Genomic DNA, 17322 nt, shown 5'->3' on the forward strand with positions numbered 1-17322 from the left:
CTTTGCTGAATACAAATATGTGTATTTTATTGCAGTAAAAGCAAACAGTATTATGACATTGACAGTTAAAATGTCACGTAGAACTAAAAAAATAACACAATTTCTTATTTTCTCCCATTTTTTTTCATATTAAATTATGTTTCATAGCTAAATATTTGATATTAGACAACGTGGACAGACAACGTGTACATTTGACTCAGTCCTTAAGGGGTTAAAGGGGCACAAAAAAAAAGTTTAACCCAGTTCCCCATACGTGTATTTCATCTAGGCAATCCCTAACATAGGGATTATATTAGGGATTAAATTATGTTTCATAGCTAAATATTTGATATTAAATGAAAGCCCTGTTTACCCTGAATAAAATTATATATAATAAGGGGGGTGGGGGTTGCATTTAATATGAAAGAGGTGAATTACGGTTGGACAGACAACGTGTACATTTGGCTCAGTCCTTAAGGGGTTAAAGGGGCACAAAAAAAAAAGTTTAACCCAGTTCCCCATACGTGTATTTCATCTAGGCAATCCCTAACATAGGGATTATATTAGGGATTAAATTATGTTTCATAGCTAAATATTTGATATTAAATGAAAGCCCTGTTTCCCCTGAATAAAATTATATATAATAAGGGGGGTGGGGGTTGCATTTAATATGAAAGAGGTGAATTACGGTTGGACAGACAACGTGTACATTTGGCTCAGTCCTTAAGGGGTTAAAGGGGCACAAAAAAAAAGTTTAACCCAGTTCCCCATACGTGTATTTCATCTAGGCAATCCCTAACATAGGATAACAAATCATTGCGTACTACACTACCACAAATACATAGGTAAGTAAGAGAAGAATCTTGTCAATACAATATCAATATTACACTCGCATACTCACTCTAATCATCAATTAGGCTTTCTGGGACAACGCACAGCCGGCGAACTGCATCTTGTACCCACCGGACAAGTTTCGTGCAGGCAATACATTCCCACACGGCCACTCTTACGTACGTCAGAAAAAAAAAAAAAAAATAGATTTTAACTGTTCCTCTTCATAGGTCTCTAAGCCATCTCAGGCAACCCACATGCCATAACAGTCTGGAAAACATTAATTCCGTCCCGTAGTTCAAGGCAATTGCGCAGACTCGCTAACCACAAGTAAGTATCCTGTTTTCTTTTCCCGTCTTTTTCCCCCTATTAAGTAATCACCCTGTCAGACACGCACCTGACAGACCAACAGGTTAAAAAAGGCCAACACAACGGCACCATTCAATCACAGTCCCTAATCACATCCACAATCAGTGGATAAATCCATCAAACTCGCCACCGAGGCACGACACCTCCACATCGTTCCATAGTTCACCCCATGTTGCACGTCATCACACTTATTCGGCCCTCATAAACAAAGATCGCTTCGCCCAACGGCATCACGGGCAAACTCACCATAGACACGTACGAACACCCCAATTACGGTCCGTGCGCTGCTTTTCCGACAACCTGGCGATATGCCACATTATCAATAAGGGCCGCTCTTCCTCCTTGGCGATTATGAGTTTCCTTAGGAAACTCACATGGCTGGCAGCTACCCATCAGTTCCACATTATATGATCCCATGTTCCTGGTATATACAACACGGCAGCTGACCAGCTATCTTGCTTTCAATTTCAGGCCTTCAGACGTCCCTACCCTCGGCAGCTCGTTTGGCAACCCCAGCTCCAACTCTCCAAGACCTTATCATGGAGTAGATGAACTACTTCAGCACATCCATGCTCTCACCAAGTTAGCCTTATCCACAGAGCTTTTCACTTTTACAAACAATTTATGTCTGACCATCACCTAGCCAACTGGTTTGAGGTTTCTTCACTGATAGCTTTTGCATCTTTTTGCCACTTTAAATTTAAATTCTCACATAATACTATTAAGCTGTACCTCACGGGTATACAACACCATATTTATTGCTCCTTCCCTAACCATAAGGGTTTCTTAACTTCTTACCCCATCCAAACACTGCTCAAGGACATAGCGAAAGCGGACAGTCCAGCAACACTCAAGAGACTGGCCATTGACATTAAAATGTTCAAATCCTTGTCCGACCTACTCGACCAGGCACCATTTGAACCCCATACAAACGCTGTTATTAAAACCGCCATTTATCTAGCCTTTTATGGGATCCTTAGAACAAGGTAATTCACCATTAGTGGCCAGCACCATAGCCAAGGGTGCCTCCTCAACTCTTACCTTATGAAACACACAGACCACTACGTCCTGACCCTACCTAAGACCAAAACAAGTCAGATGGGGGAACTGGTTCACATAACCTACTACCCCACAGGGAACAATTGGTGCCCAGTGAAAGTACTGGACGCTTTCTTAGCCACAAAACCAACACGCACCACAAAACCACTACATGATGCAATTCTTACCACGGCAAAATTTATGCTTATCACCAGACTTGGTCTAAATCCTAGCAACTACTCAGGGCACTCCTTCAGAATCGGAGCTGCCTCCACGGCCTCTAGCCAAGATATCCCAGCACACGTGATTAAGACACTGGGTCGCTGAAGTCCTCGGCTTACGCCACTTACATCCCACACCCAGTCCAAGAGATTAGGAGGGCTTTCATTAAGATGTCTACTTAATATGTAATAATGTACTATGTTTCTGAATAAATGTTTTGCTTTGATTTATCTCTTTTTGCCCACTTTATTTACCGGCCTACAGCATACATCGGTTTCGGCACACCTCAACCAACTATTTCCTTTTATTTACTTCTCTTCACCAGCGTATTCCATATCATATGAGAATGCCCCGAACACAAATTGGAAGGCATGGCGTGAAGTTGTGGGAGGGGCTATAGACCTACTTAAGGGACTCCCCCCTTCCCTTACTTACCTTCGTTGGTCTAGACGAACAGCCCCACCCTCCACTCCCATTAGCTATATTTTCCTCTATGTAAGCCCACTTTATTTACCGGCCTACAACATACATCGGTTTCGGCATATATATATATATACACACATACACACACACACACACACCAAGGATGTAGAAGATTGTCAGCACTCTAGGTCTTTAGAAAAATAAAAATGATTTATTAAAGATTCCCACTAGTCAACATTTCAGTTCACACAGGAACTTTCATGAGGACAAAGTAACTTTACAAAGACCTAGAGTGCTGACAATCTTCTACATCCTTGGTATATGCAGTGCAATCGAGCACCGGGCAATAAAGACATGAAGCAGGTGTGCTAAACCTACAAACTGTATCCATTGTGTATATAGTTTCTACGATAGAAATACCTTATTATAATTTCCTCTCATACAAAATAAGTAGACATGACCTTATTCTTCTTTATCCTATATCTTTAGCCACACATATACATTCCTTAACCCTACATATGTTAAACAGATTAAATGGAACAGGGACATCAGAATGCTCTGTCAACTATACTCATAATATCTCCTATTATGTAAATAATGATATAATGATACAGAACTCTACTTAGAAAACGTGAACAAAATGTGGGTGAAGTACAGTATGCAACTCAAACATTCCACATGTATGGAAGTTGCTGATTTAGCTTTCATTGATAATATGGATCACTGGTTAGGGACAAGTGCGCTAATTCCCTCTCCTTCTACCTTTTCAATTAATTTATAATTTATTGTCTTTTTTTTTTTTTTTTTTTAATTCTTTATTTTTATTGTGCACATAAATATTACAAGCAGGCATGAGGTGCCCCGAAAGCAGTCCTCAGGCTTTTTCCTCGCGTAACATGCGGGACAAAAGATTAACAGGCACAATTTTTTATATTTTATGCAACTCAGGTTAAGCTTGTAAGATTAAGTATATACTGTACTAAAGCTTAGTCAATGTTTATGCTAGTCTATAGATATTACAGGTTATGCGTGCATATTATGATAACTGCATAGGCATGTTGGTACAGTTTAATGTTATAAAATGCTGTTGTCTGGTATAGGACACGTGACGTGCATTAACTTATATTAGTCTGGCACCGTGGGGCATTAATATATCCTGTTTACATCATTGCAGCCGCTAGTTAAGGACAATATGGGCATGCCTCTCACTGTGTGCAGTAATTAGTGGAGCTACTAAAGCAGCGTATATGCTTTACTGGGCTTATTAACGGCCCCTGGATTCGTGAAGGACCTGCACATTGATGCGAATCGCTTAAATTGTGAATACAAGCGTGGAAATAATAAAATAAAAAAGATAAAATGAGCAATAAAATTAAAAAAAGGAAAACAAAGCAGCAAAAATAAACATCGTCCTAGTATCAGGCAGAGTTATACAGAATATATGAGTCTGTAAGGTACAGGCTTAGTGGCTGTGGTCGGGGACCCTATATTGGTCCGATCCGGGCCGTTCGTGGTACAGAGACAATATGGTTCCAGTGTGTCAGGTTTCCGTCTGTCCTCCCCAGACAGACACTGTCCGCCGATTGGGCTCTCCGTGGCCCCGTGGGCACTCAGGGCCAGAGACCGACCACAGAACCCCCACACCTAGGTTCTGAGCGCCCCCCGTACCCTGCACCTCCCCGGCACCTCTCAGGCTTCTTTGGAGTGTAGGCCCCCGTCTCTCCCGGCGCCGGCCACACACTTGGGGGCGATGCGTGTCCCTCACGGTCACCGGTCCACCGGAAGGCCCGCATCCCCCTGATCCACAGGACTCGCAGCTCCAGGGACTGGACTCCCCGAGGACCCCCACAGACTCGGTAAGTCCGGGCCGTCACTCCGTCAGCGGGCAGGTTGTCGGGAATTACATTTAGTCGCCGTCGTCATCCGTGGCCACATATGCCGCACTCGCCAGCCCTTCGTGCCTTCCTTCGTTGTAGTGAGCCTGTGTTGACATTGGACCCCATAGCTCTTGTACTGGCGGGCTCCTTTTCGGCAGCCTTTGCCAGTTTAGGAGAGCAATCTGGGCCCAGCGCGGGGAGCTCCCGTCTCGGCGTGTGACACCTCCATGAGGCCGGATAACCCCACCGGCCGGGGGGGGGAGCGGGGCCGTGCCCCGAGCCAGCAGCTTCCGTTGCCAGAGTAAGGTGCTTTTCAAGGATCGGCTCATGGTCACCCAGGTCTGGTTTTGCGGTCTTGGGTAGGCCTTGAAAGTCCTGTACGGCGCTCACAGCTTGCTTTTCGGGTCTGATCGGTATCTATGTAAAGTTGATGCCATCCTCCTCAGCATGTCAGCGGGCAATCTGATCTTCGTGCCTTCTGTGGTCGTTTCAGAGCCAGATTAGTTTGTTTGGGCCGGGAGCCCTGTTAATCTGCTGCCATGCGGCTCGGCGGCCCAGCCCTGCCCCCATTTATTGTCTTTATATGGAATTTTGCAGTTTACCATTTTTTTTCAATTATTTTTTTTAAATCTGTACACCTGATATAATGTAGTTACATGAATCTCTCAATATTGCTAAAAAGTGTGCATATATGTTGGAAATAATTATTTCCTCTGGTGATTTCTATGATGCATACTTTACGGCAAACTACAAAGGTCTTCAAGTGACTTGTACATTTTTTATTTTATTTTATTTTTAAGATAAATAAATCAATGACATTCAAACTGAAAAAAACAAACAAAAAAAAACACACCTGTTCAGCTTTCTGGAGTGTAAGTTTTACTCAGCTCACCCAATTAGATTTCAGTGTGAGCTCTGTTGCGGATATGACATCTTTCACAGCCAGCCACTGTCATCTTATTACTTCCCCCTCTCTTCTATGCACAAAAATAGAGGGCAGTGATAGGCTGTGGGGGATGGAGTTAAAGGAACACTATAGTCACCTAAATTACTTTAGCTAAATAAAGCAGTTTTAGTGTATAGATCATTCCCCTGCAATTTCACTGCTCAATTCACTGCCATTTAGGAGTTAAATCACTTTGTTTCTGTTTATGCAGCCCTAGCCCCACCTCCCCTGGCTATGATTGACAGAGCCTGCATGAAAAAAAAAACTGGTTTCACTTTCAAACAGATGTAATTTACTTTAAATAATTGTATCTCAATCTCTAAATTGAACTTTAATCACATCCAGGAGGCTCTTGCAGGGTCTAGCAAGCTATTAACATAGCAGGGGATAAGGGAATCTTAATTAAACAGAACTTGCAATAAAGAAAGCCTAAATAGGGCTCTCTTTACAGGAAGAGTTTATGGAAGGCTGTGCAAGTCACATGCAGGGAGGTGTGACTAGGGTTCATAAACAAAGGGATTTAACTCCTAAATGGCAGAGGATTGAGCAGTGAGGCTGCAGGGCCATGTTCTATACACCAAAACTGCTTCATTAAGCTAAAGTTGTTCAGGTGACTATAGTGTCCCTATAGCTCAGATCACAGTTTTATTTCATGGGCTGAGCTCCAGTTAGGAAGACTTTTTTGTGAAAAGGGAAGGCATGACCAAAGAGGCTGCATTATGCTACATAATGCTGTCATTTAATTTTTTAAATTTTTTTTGTCAATCTTTCTTTTATTAAAGGCATATAAGATGGGGTACAGAAGAAAAACAGGGGGAAAGTACGAGAGATTTACAGCATAGGGTTGATACATCGTTTAGCAATGTTAAGGTACATTTCCAGAGTAGCGATGCCTCAGTTTTAAAAATGTTATGGTTGTTAAACTATATGCTGAAGATACAAGCTATGGATCATAAGGTCCTGTTAATTAAAGGCACATCAAGCGGAGAAACTGATTGTTAAACAAGCAGAGGTACCTACTGTGTATGTTAATAGATTTAAACGATATGCTATACCAAAGGGATCTGTATATTAACATGCTAGGCTTTAAAGGACCACTCTAGGCACCCAGACCACTTTAGCTTAATGACGTGGTCTGGGTGCCAGGTCCCTCTAGGATTAACCCTTTTTTTTTTAAATAAACATAGCAGTTTCAGAGAAACTGCTATGTTTATAATAGGGTTAATCCAGCCTCCAAATCCTCTAGTGGCTGTCTCACTGACAGCCGCTAGAGGCGCTTGCGTGATTCTCACTGTGAAAATCACAGTGAGAGCACGCAAGCGCCCATTGTAAATGCTTTCCTATGAGACCGGCTGAATGCGCGCGCAGCTCTTGCCGCGCATGCACATTCAGCCGAAAGGGAGGATCGGAGGCGGAGAGGAGGAGGAGAGCTCCCCGCCCGGCGCTGGAATAAAGGTAAGTTTTGACCCTTTACTCTCCCCAGAGCCCGGCGGGAGGGGGTCCCTGAGGGTGGGGGCACCCTCAGGGCACTATAGTGCCAGGAAAACGAGTATGTTTTCCTGGCACTATAGTGGTCCTTTAACAATATTCTACATATGTAGAAAAAGAGGGGCATACTGTCATGTGTAGCAACCTCCAGAGATGTCTATGCACAAAGTAGGTTAAACATCAAGGTTCAAGATATACTAAAACAGTTGCTTAGCCTGATGTATATCTTGACTCATTAGTTTGAAAATACAAGCTATCGATCACATGATTCGGTTGGTAACATGCTAGCTAAGTAACACAGCCAAAAAAATAAAAAATGATTGCATAGTTGTAAGCTTATACAGTTAAATGTATTACAGGCTGATTTAGCATGTCTGAGGTGGTAAGGCATGTTAGAACATCAGGCTTGTGTCAGTAAACATACATGCCCTGTCATTTAATTTTTATTTATTTATTTAATCTATTTTAGATTTCAACAGGGAGAAAAATGCAGCATGAATATAGGGCCAAAATCTGCCAAATGCAGTAAAGTTGTGTTGGTGCCTTGAGTGGTACATTACTCTGCCTAAACTGGAGTTATCCATCTGTAATTAGTATTGATAAAGATGAATACAGAAAATATCTGAAGCAATCCAACCTTTGCCCAAAATTTTTCGAGATTCAATTTCTATCTTCTATTTTAAATAGCATGTTTCACTGTATATGCATATGATCATGCTTCATGTGCCCTCTGTCATGGCCACATCCATTTTTTATTTAACTCCCCTCCCGACTACACTACATCTGATTGCCCCCCTTGTTACTCCCAAATACCCCTAAGCCCCCCACATTACCTTTTCTAAAACTTTAATTTGTGACCGGACCTAGGTCCTGGGCGCCGCCATCTTAGTGTGGACAGAAAAAGGTCCTGTGGGACACATCATCTGCCCACACTAGATAGTGATGTGAAATTAAACACTTGGACATTCAGACAGGAATTTTGTCTATTCATTTATTTGTCAGAAAGAAGACCTCTTAGTTTGTTCGTTTGGGTCATTACAAAGAGGGAGCTACCGGCTTCCTTGTAATATGTGAAGATAACTTACTAACTCCCCCTATACCCTACCGTCATTCTATGAGGGTCAATATGACCCCCATATTAGCAAAAGGGAGATTAAAATCTTTAAAAAAACAAACAAAAAAAATAACTTTACTGCGCAGAAGAAGAGTTCTTGTGGGGTTTGGTTATGATGTATTTTAAGATTTTGGGAGACTGTGTGGGAATCGGATAGACATCCTAATACAAGAGGGTCGGCATGAATGAGAATGAGATCCCCAAGTAATCATACACACCAAAACAAGCCATACAAACTATAGACCCTATGAGAACTAGAACTAGGTATAACCAAAAAACATAAATTATGAACAACCACCCCACATGAGAAAAAAATATAATAACATTGGCAAAAGAACATTGAGGAATACTGGGAACTTAAGAACATCAAAACTCTATAGTGAGGTAGTAAATAATCCTCCAAATCAAAATATTAAGTAAGAGAGAGAGAGCACCTACTCTCTCTTTATACTCCATGAGTGGAACTAAACCTAATGACAATTTCAATATCCCACTGAATAATAGATTTCAGTATCTTGAAAAACAGCATTTTTTTTCAGAAAAATGTATTCTCCAAAAAAGATAAAAATCTGTCCCAACATCAGATTTTTAATGAGATTATTTTTTTTATTAATACAAATAGTTTCATTAGACAACTCTGCTTATTTTTGTTATATAATAGACAGAAAACTAAATAATAGACAGATAGAAAACAATATGGACACAAACTCCCAGTTTATACACACATGTTTAAAAGAAAAATCTACATTCTCCCCCAAAAATATGATTTCTGACAAATTATAGTATAGATATAAACAAATGGATATAAATATAAATTCTAAAGGAGGAAAAAACAAGGTATCTATCTATTCAAAATCCAATCATTCCAGTTTTTTATACTCAACCGAAGGTACATGAGAACCAAACCAACCCTCCGGGATAGACCTATTTATTGAATTTCATCAAGAATATCAGGTTATATCGATACCTTGCTTCAACCAATAGTAATAAAAAATGCCTCATGTTTGAAAGACACGATCCATATGTTACAAATTCGAGAAAAAACTAAATGGAAAGAAAATTACCTTGTTGTTTTCTGTGATGTGAGCTCATTGCATAGCATCAATCCACATAATAGATAGAAGCAGTGAAATATTTTCTTAATAAATATGACTTCCAAGATGAACAAGGTGACAACGTCATTATAGAAGGAATCTCTTTGATCCTCGCCAATAATTATTTTTGGTTTAAATATAATTCTTGTATACAAATCAAAATAATGGCGATGGGAACAAAGTTTGCAACCAGTTACGGAAAAAAAAAAAAATATGGCGTACTAGGAGGAGAAATTAATTTTTCATAGCTTTTTATGTGAACTTGGTTTCATATCGCTGTTTCATTGATGACATATTTTTTATTTGGAAAGGTGCTGTGAGAAACCTGAGACTTTTTAGAAACTATTTACACTGCAATGACTGGAGCATCATCTTAACTTTTGCACATAGTACAAAGGAAATCAGCTTTTTAGATAATTTTTTATTGAAGATTCAAATATCCATATAATTGTTTCAGACACACACACACACACACACACACACACACACACACACACAGAGGCAAACGGCCACACACACACAGGAAGACATCCACACACACAGGCAGACAGCAACGCACACACACACACACACACACACACACAGGCAGACAACCATACACACACAATCACACACACATAGGTAGACAGTCATACACACACACACACAGGCAGACAGTCACACACACACAGGCAGACACACAGACAGTCACACTCACACTGACAATCACACATGGTTACCTCTGTTCATTGTGGAGGCAATGCAGCTCCTGGAGACTGTTTGTTGGGTAAGCAGGGACTCCTTCCTGCTTCCCCTACAGCAGTTAACCGTCACTTTTAGCTCCGCCCGCCATCTGTTTTGCTCCGCCCGTCTCATGTGAAGCTCCGCCCCACCACACAGGAAGCTCCGCCCCACCACAATTTAAAAAAAAATATATCAATCCCGGCCGGCCATGTGTGAGCTGTATCGGCCGCACAGCTCGCACACCCCAAGGGCCTGCCTGGCTACAACTCTTTCAGTACATAATATACTGTGGTAACCCTAAGTAGATAAAGATGTTCAGACTTTAAGAGGCCTTCTTGACCTAAGTCAGGAAAATTTCCATGACATGTACACCCTTTAGTTATGGCCTTGTACAGGGCCAGATTAAGAGCCCAGTGGGCCTGGTGCTGATAATTATGATGGGCCTAATTACAAAATCTTATTGACCAAAAACACTAAAACAGTCCTACCTCCTAAGCGTCATGTATCTGATGGAGATGATGCTGTAGGGAAACTCATAGGATGCAACTATGAGAAAACACATACCCTTTGCTAATCTCATGCTTTCATCTTTCAAGTAAACCCATACCCCCTAACAGCAGTGTCCAGTAAAGCAGGTTTAATGCAAGTCTATGTATGCGGTAAAAGGGTGGGCTACTGACACAAATCACATAACCAGAATGGCCGAAAGGGGAACATACACTAAAAGGGGGAATGTCTGTGTCCCTATGTCTCCCAGTCCCTTAGTGTTTGTGTCCTCATGTCTCCCAGTGTCCCCATGTCCCTAGGGGACATTGAGAGACATTGGGGCACTGGGAGACATGGGGACACAGATGCTAGGGAACACTGGGAGACCTGGGAAATCTGAGACTATTAGGGACACTGGGTGACAGACACGAGGGGACATGGGGAAACATGGGGCACTGAGACACTGTGATATATAGGGGACACTGGAGACTTGATAAAAACCTGGGTACAGGTCAAAATGTTGCGGTGTCCAATAAACCTGCTTAAAGCTATCACAGTGAGTGCCTGAGATTTTTTTCTTTTATACTAGGGGACACTGAGACACTACGGGCACAAAGACACTACGGGCACTGAGAGACATAGGGCACTGAGACACTGATACATAGGGGACACTGATACATAGGGGACACTGATACACAGGGGACATTGGAGACTTGATAAAGACCTTGGTACAGGTCGAAACGTTGCGGTGTCCAATAAACCTGCCTAAATCTATCACAGTGAGTGCCTGAGATTTTTTCTTTTATACTAGGGGACACTGAGACACTAGGGACACTGGCACACTACAGACACTGAGAGACACCAGGGACACATGGGGATACTGAGATACTAGGGACACTGGCTGGGAGACATGGGGACACTGCCATGTCTCCTATGTCTCAAAGTCGCCCAGTGTCCCCATGCCTCTCAGTGTCCCCATGTCGCCCAGTGTCCCCTAGTGTTTGTATCCCCATGTCTCCCAGTGTCCCTTAGAGTCTGTATCCTCATGTCTCCCAGTGTCCTGATGTCACTAGGACACTAGGGGACACTAAGAGACATGGGGACACTGGGAGACATGGGGCCACTGAGACACTAGGGACAGTGGCTGGGAGACATGGGGACACAGACTAGGGGCCACTGGGAGACATGGGGCTACTGTGTCCCTAGTGTCTCAGGGTCATGGGCGTCCAAATGGGGGGGTAAAGGGGGGTACTTGGCCCCCCTCCCCCCCGGATTTTTCAGCTTGTGCTGCTATTTTTCATTTTAGTGTGAGAATACAGTGCAATACCAGTGCTGGCCAGTAGGTGGCGCTGTGAATGGAGAAAGGCAGGAAGCTACAGCTTATCCCTGCCTCTCTCTCATGACTGAAACCGCAGGGGAGCAGCACAGAGGCAGCCTACAGAGCAGGTAAGTGAGGGATTGGGGGTGGGGGAGACCGCATAGAGGAAGGTAAAGTAGAAGGAGCAGAAAGGTTCTGCAAGGGGCAGGAGGGGTCAGCAAGGAATAGAAAGGGGCAGCAAGAAGCAGGAAGGGGTCGAAAGGTTTTCAAGGAGCAGGAGGGTAAAGTAGAAGGAGCAGCAAGGAGCATGAGGGGTCAGCAAGGAGCAGGAGGGGTCAGCAAGGAGTAGAAATGGTCTGCAAGAGGCAGGAGGGGTCAGCAAGGAATAGGAAGGGGCAGCAGGAAGGGGTAGGGATGGTCTGCAAGGAGCAGGAGGGGTCACCAAGGAGTAGGAAGGGTCTGCAAGGAGCAAGAGGGGTCAGCAAGGAGTAGGAAGAGGCAGCAAGGAGTAGGAAGAGGCAGCAAGGAGCAGGAAGAGGCAGCAAGGAGTAGGAAGAGGCAGCAAGGAGCAGGAAGGGGCAGCAAGGAGTAGGAAGGGGCAGCAAGGAGTAGGAAGGGGCAGCAAGGAGTAGGAAGAGGGAGCAGGAAGGGTCTGCAAGGAGCAGGAAGGGACTGCAAGGAGCAGGAAGGGGCAGCATGGAGTAGTAAGGAGCAGCATGGAGTAGGAAGAGGCAGCAAGGAGCAGGAGGGCTCAGCAAGGAGCAGGAGGGGTCAGCAAGGAGCAGGAGGGGTCAGCAAGGAGCAGGAAGGGTCTGCAAGGGGCAGGAGGGGTCAGCAAGGAGTAGTAAGGGTCTGCTAGGAGTAGGAAGGGGCAGCAAGGAGAAAGAAGGGGCAGAAAGGAGTAGGAAGGGTCTGCAAGAGACGGGAGGGGTCAGCAAGGAAAAGGAAGGGGCAGCAGGAAGTGCTAGGGATGGTCTGCAAGGAGCAGGAGGGGTCACCAAGGAGTAGGAAGGGTCTGCAAGGAGCAAGAGGGGTCAGCAAGGAGTAGGAAGAGGCAGCAAGGAGTAGGAAGAGGCAGCAAGGAGCAGGAAGGGGCAGCAAGGAGTAGAAAGGGGCAGCAAGGAGTAGGAAGAGGGAGCAGGAAGGGTCTGCAAGGAGCAGGAAGGGACTGCAAGGAGCAGGAAGGGGCAGCATGGAGTAGGAAGGGGCAGCATGGAGTAGGAAGAGGCAGCAAGGAGCAGGAGGGGTCAGCAAGGCGTAGAAAGGGTCTGCAAGGGGCAGGAGGGGTCAGCAAGGAGTAGGAAGGGTCTGCAAAAAGCAGGAAGGGTCTGCAAGGAGCAGGAAGGGGCAGCAAGGAGCAGGAAGGGGCAGCAAGGAGCAGGAAGGGGCAGCAAGGAGCAGGAAGGGGCAGGAAGAATCAGAAGGAGCATTAAGGATCAGCAAGGGGCTGCAAGAAGCTGGAAGGGGCAGAAAGAAGCAGGAAGAGCTATCAAGGAGCAGAAAGGGATCAGAAAGAGAAAGGAGCAGAAGGGCGCAAAATAAGCAGAAAGTAGCAGAAAGGTAAAGGAGCAGAAGGAGCCTCAAAAGACAAAGAAGACTGTGTCAAATGAAGGAGAAAAAAATGACATTGGAGCACTTCATTCTGGACACCACATCATAAGGCCTGGCAGGGAAACTTTGGACCTTCTCATCTCCCCAGGTAAAAACAAACAATATCAGTGTTAATGTGTTCACTTTTATTTACTGAGTATCAGGAAGCACAGAGGGCCGCTGGGTAGGGGTGCCGCTGATTGGCTAGATGGGTCAGCTAGCACTCTAAGCCAATCAGTAGCTCCCCATTCATAAAAACGTAAAACATTTTTATGAATTGGGAACTAGCGATTGGCTTAGAGTGTCAGCTGACCACTCTAGCCAATCAGCGGCACCCATGCGCAACGTCAATCTGCACTTCCTGACACTCTGTTTCAGAAGTCGAATACCACTGAGCGACCTGGAGATCTGGAGCTAAATGAAGCGTTTGGGGGTAAACCATTTGAGAGCGGTTTCACCCCTTCAAAAAAAGAGCACCCAGGGGCCTCCTTGCATCAAAGCATTTTCATTTAGATAAAGTTGTTATGGTGACCAGAATGTTCCTATATACAAACATATATTCCTGACACCATAGTTGTGAAAACGCTATTCATCCTTGCTTTATGTGAAAATGACTATGCTCCTTCCCTTTCATGACACTGTCAAAAAGAGGCCAAGCATGGATGTCATTACAATTATGCCCCCCGGAAAAATTCCTGTGGATGTCCATGCTCAGGGTCCCCATGTTCCCCAGTGTCCCAATGTCTCAGCGTCCCCATGTCTCGGAGCTGCTGTCTGGACTCTCTGTGTAGAGCTGCTCCCCCTGCGGATCAGTGAGTAGAGAGAGGCAGGGAGGGAGATGCCGTAACTTCTTATCACTGCCTCTCTCCACACAAACAGCGACCCCTACTGGCCGGCGCTGGTATTGCAGAATAATCTATGTTTATACTGAGACAGACATTTGTATTGCCGGTATTACTGCAATACCGGCACCGGCTAGGCAGCTTCAAATACCTGAGAAATACTTCTGAGAAAAATCTGGCAACCCTAAGAAATACATGAGAAATACCTGGCAACCCTAAGAGTAGTGTGTAAAAAAAAAAAAAATTAAAAATTTTTTTTTATTTTTTTTTTTTAAACCAATGGGCCTATTCCATGGGCCTGGGCCTGGAGCTGCAGCTCCATCAGCCCCTATGTTAATCCGGCCCTGGCCTTGTATTTTTGCCAAGTTAAGGGAGGTCCTAAGATGAATAAAAGTTAAATAAGTAATAACTTTTTCATATAAAAACTACGGTGACCCTAAAATGACGACACCTAAGTTATAAATAGGTGTACTTTTAAATGTTAAAGGACAGAGGAGAGACTTGGAGACAGACGCTGCGCCATCTTAAAATGACAGCGAGGCTGACATGATGACATGTTGAGGAGGGTGTTTTAATCTAATAATGATATTCACAAGCATTTAGTTTAATTAAGTGTTCTTGCATAGCAAGATCACAATGTTATCTCACATATATATTATTAAGTGTTCTTGCATAGCAAGACCACTTAATGTTATCTCACATATATATTATTCTTATTCTTATTATAGCCAAATTTGCCACCCTAACTCCTCCCACAGTTTTTACACTACATAGACAGAAATATACGAAAACGTGCAGATTGTTCCCGATCGGATTGCTATTACTTTGTGGAACGTTTCGGCAAATGGTTCTCGGAATATGGTCGTTCTTGTGGCGAAATTTGTCCCATAGAAATGAATGGCAAAGCTAGAGTGGGAGCTGGCAAAAGCTGAAAAATCAGGACATGATTTCTAAACTGCCACCACTCCCTCATTTTCAGGCCCACCTACACAAATCTTATATGAAAACGTTCAGCTATCCCTGCTGCCACTAAAAACAGCTAAGCCATAGTCCTGATAGTTTTCACAATATGACCATTTGTTTGCAACTCACGCCGTCCATTGGCATTCATTGAAACGCCACTCTGCAAAGCTCACATTTGAAGGGCAATTTCTAAACTGCGACTGTGCCTTCATTGTTAATATCTCAGAGACATACTATAAAATGTAGGCCTGAGTCTTGTGATTCTCACAATATAAAGCTCTTCACTGTAGGATTTATAGTTTTTAAAATACGACTGTTTGAAGATGGCAACCGCCAAAATACTCTGACCTGTGCCAGGCTGCAGCAGCAGGTGATGTCATAGACAGGGCCTTTTGCACCTGCTAATGTTTTTATAACTGTATGTTTTAATGTAACTATGAAAGCAGCCTTCCACCTTGTATGCGAAATCCAAGCTCCGAGAGATTAAGAACATGTGATGGACAAACCTTGCAGAGAGAACTCAGCTTTGCACAGATGTTGCTGACTACAGAGGGTTTTATGAATATCTGAAGGCAGTGTACTGCAATTCACACCAGGTACAGAGTCCCTTGTGCAGGTGGTAAAACACTCCTCACAGACAAGGCATCCATCCTGAACTTGTGGTGAGAACATTTCAAGTCTCTCTTCTGCACCAACTGCATGGCACATGGCAAGTTTCTACTTTCCATTGCATCCTAAATATTGTATTTATGTTTATTTGCCACATATCAAGGCATTTACAAAGCAGTCATATTACGGTATTGGTATGTTACAACATTGCAAGTCAAAGCTGGTATGTCATGACAAATAACTTGCAAGGAGCTTTAAGAATGTGTACATCAAAGGAGGAGAGGGGGTTAGAGGGGTAAAGGGACACTATAGTCACCAAAACAACTACAGCTTATTGAATTTGTTCTGGTGAGTAGAATCATTACCTTCAGGCTTTTTGCTGTAAACACTGTCTTTCAGAGTCTTTTCAGAGAAAATGCAGTGTTTACATTACAGCCTAGTGATAACTTCACTGGCCACTCCTCAGATGGCTGTTAGAGATCCTTCCTGGGTCATGGCTGCCTAAAATGCATCCAAACATTCAGTGTCTCCTCCCTCTGCATGCAGACACTGAACTTTCCTCATAGAGATACACTGATTTAATTAATCTCTATGAGGAGATGCTGATTGTCCAGGGCTGTCTTTGAATTGTGCTGGCTCTGCCCCTGATCTGCCTCCTTGTCAGTCTCAGCCAATCCTATGGGGAAGCATTGTGATTGGATCAGGCCACCACTTCTGATGATGTACGAGGAACTTCACAGGCAGCTTCAGATTGAATACATGTAAGATTTTACTTTATTTAGGGAGGTAATGGGGGCTAAAAGAGCTAGATTGTGGTTTTAACCCTATAGGGTCAGGAATACATGTTTGTGTTCCTGACCCTATAGTGCTCCTTTAATCTGGATACTTTTAACAACAGTGGAAGGTTTAGAGGGTCTGGGTACTTTTATAAATATGCCATCCAGGGCTCCCAAATCTGCAAATATTGATGTCTACGGCGTCTTGCCGACCAATGCAATTCTCCCAAGCTTTTGACATCATTGACCCTGTTTATCCATTGAGTCATGGTGAGTACTTCTACTTGCTTCCAGAACACAGCAATTAAGGCATTTACATCTCATAGGAGGAGCTAAAGAAGAGTTTGTTGAAGTGCTTGTGTGAAAGAGTTGAGCCAGCCCAACAGGAACTGGGGGGGATTCAATGTAGGGGTTCCCAGAGAAGATAGAAGATCTGTTTAACTCAATTATTTGAGTTCAGTATGGGCATATTACATCACATTGCCACCACAAATGATACTATGCCAACAATTCTGCAGTAGACATGGAGAACCCATTTCCCAAATCTTTGTAAAAAAATAAATACATATGTACTGTGTGTATTATGTGTGCTGGCTGTATGTAATAGCTGTAATGTGTATGTAATGTAATGTGT

General features: G+C 43.5%; 1 protein-coding gene across 1 annotated transcript in view; it reads right to left on the reverse strand.

The window, feature by feature from the left end:
• Positions 1-17322, reverse strand: part of NUP210 (nucleoporin 210) — a 657387-nt gene that overhangs the window by 191436 nt on the left and 448629 nt on the right. The window lies entirely within an intron of this gene.

The sequence above is a fragment of the Pelobates fuscus genome, chromosome 7, assembly GCF_036172605.1.
Source record: "Pelobates fuscus isolate aPelFus1 chromosome 7, aPelFus1.pri, whole genome shotgun sequence".
In the NCBI taxonomy this organism is placed as follows: Eukaryota; Metazoa; Chordata; class Amphibia; order Anura; family Pelobatidae; genus Pelobates; species Pelobates fuscus.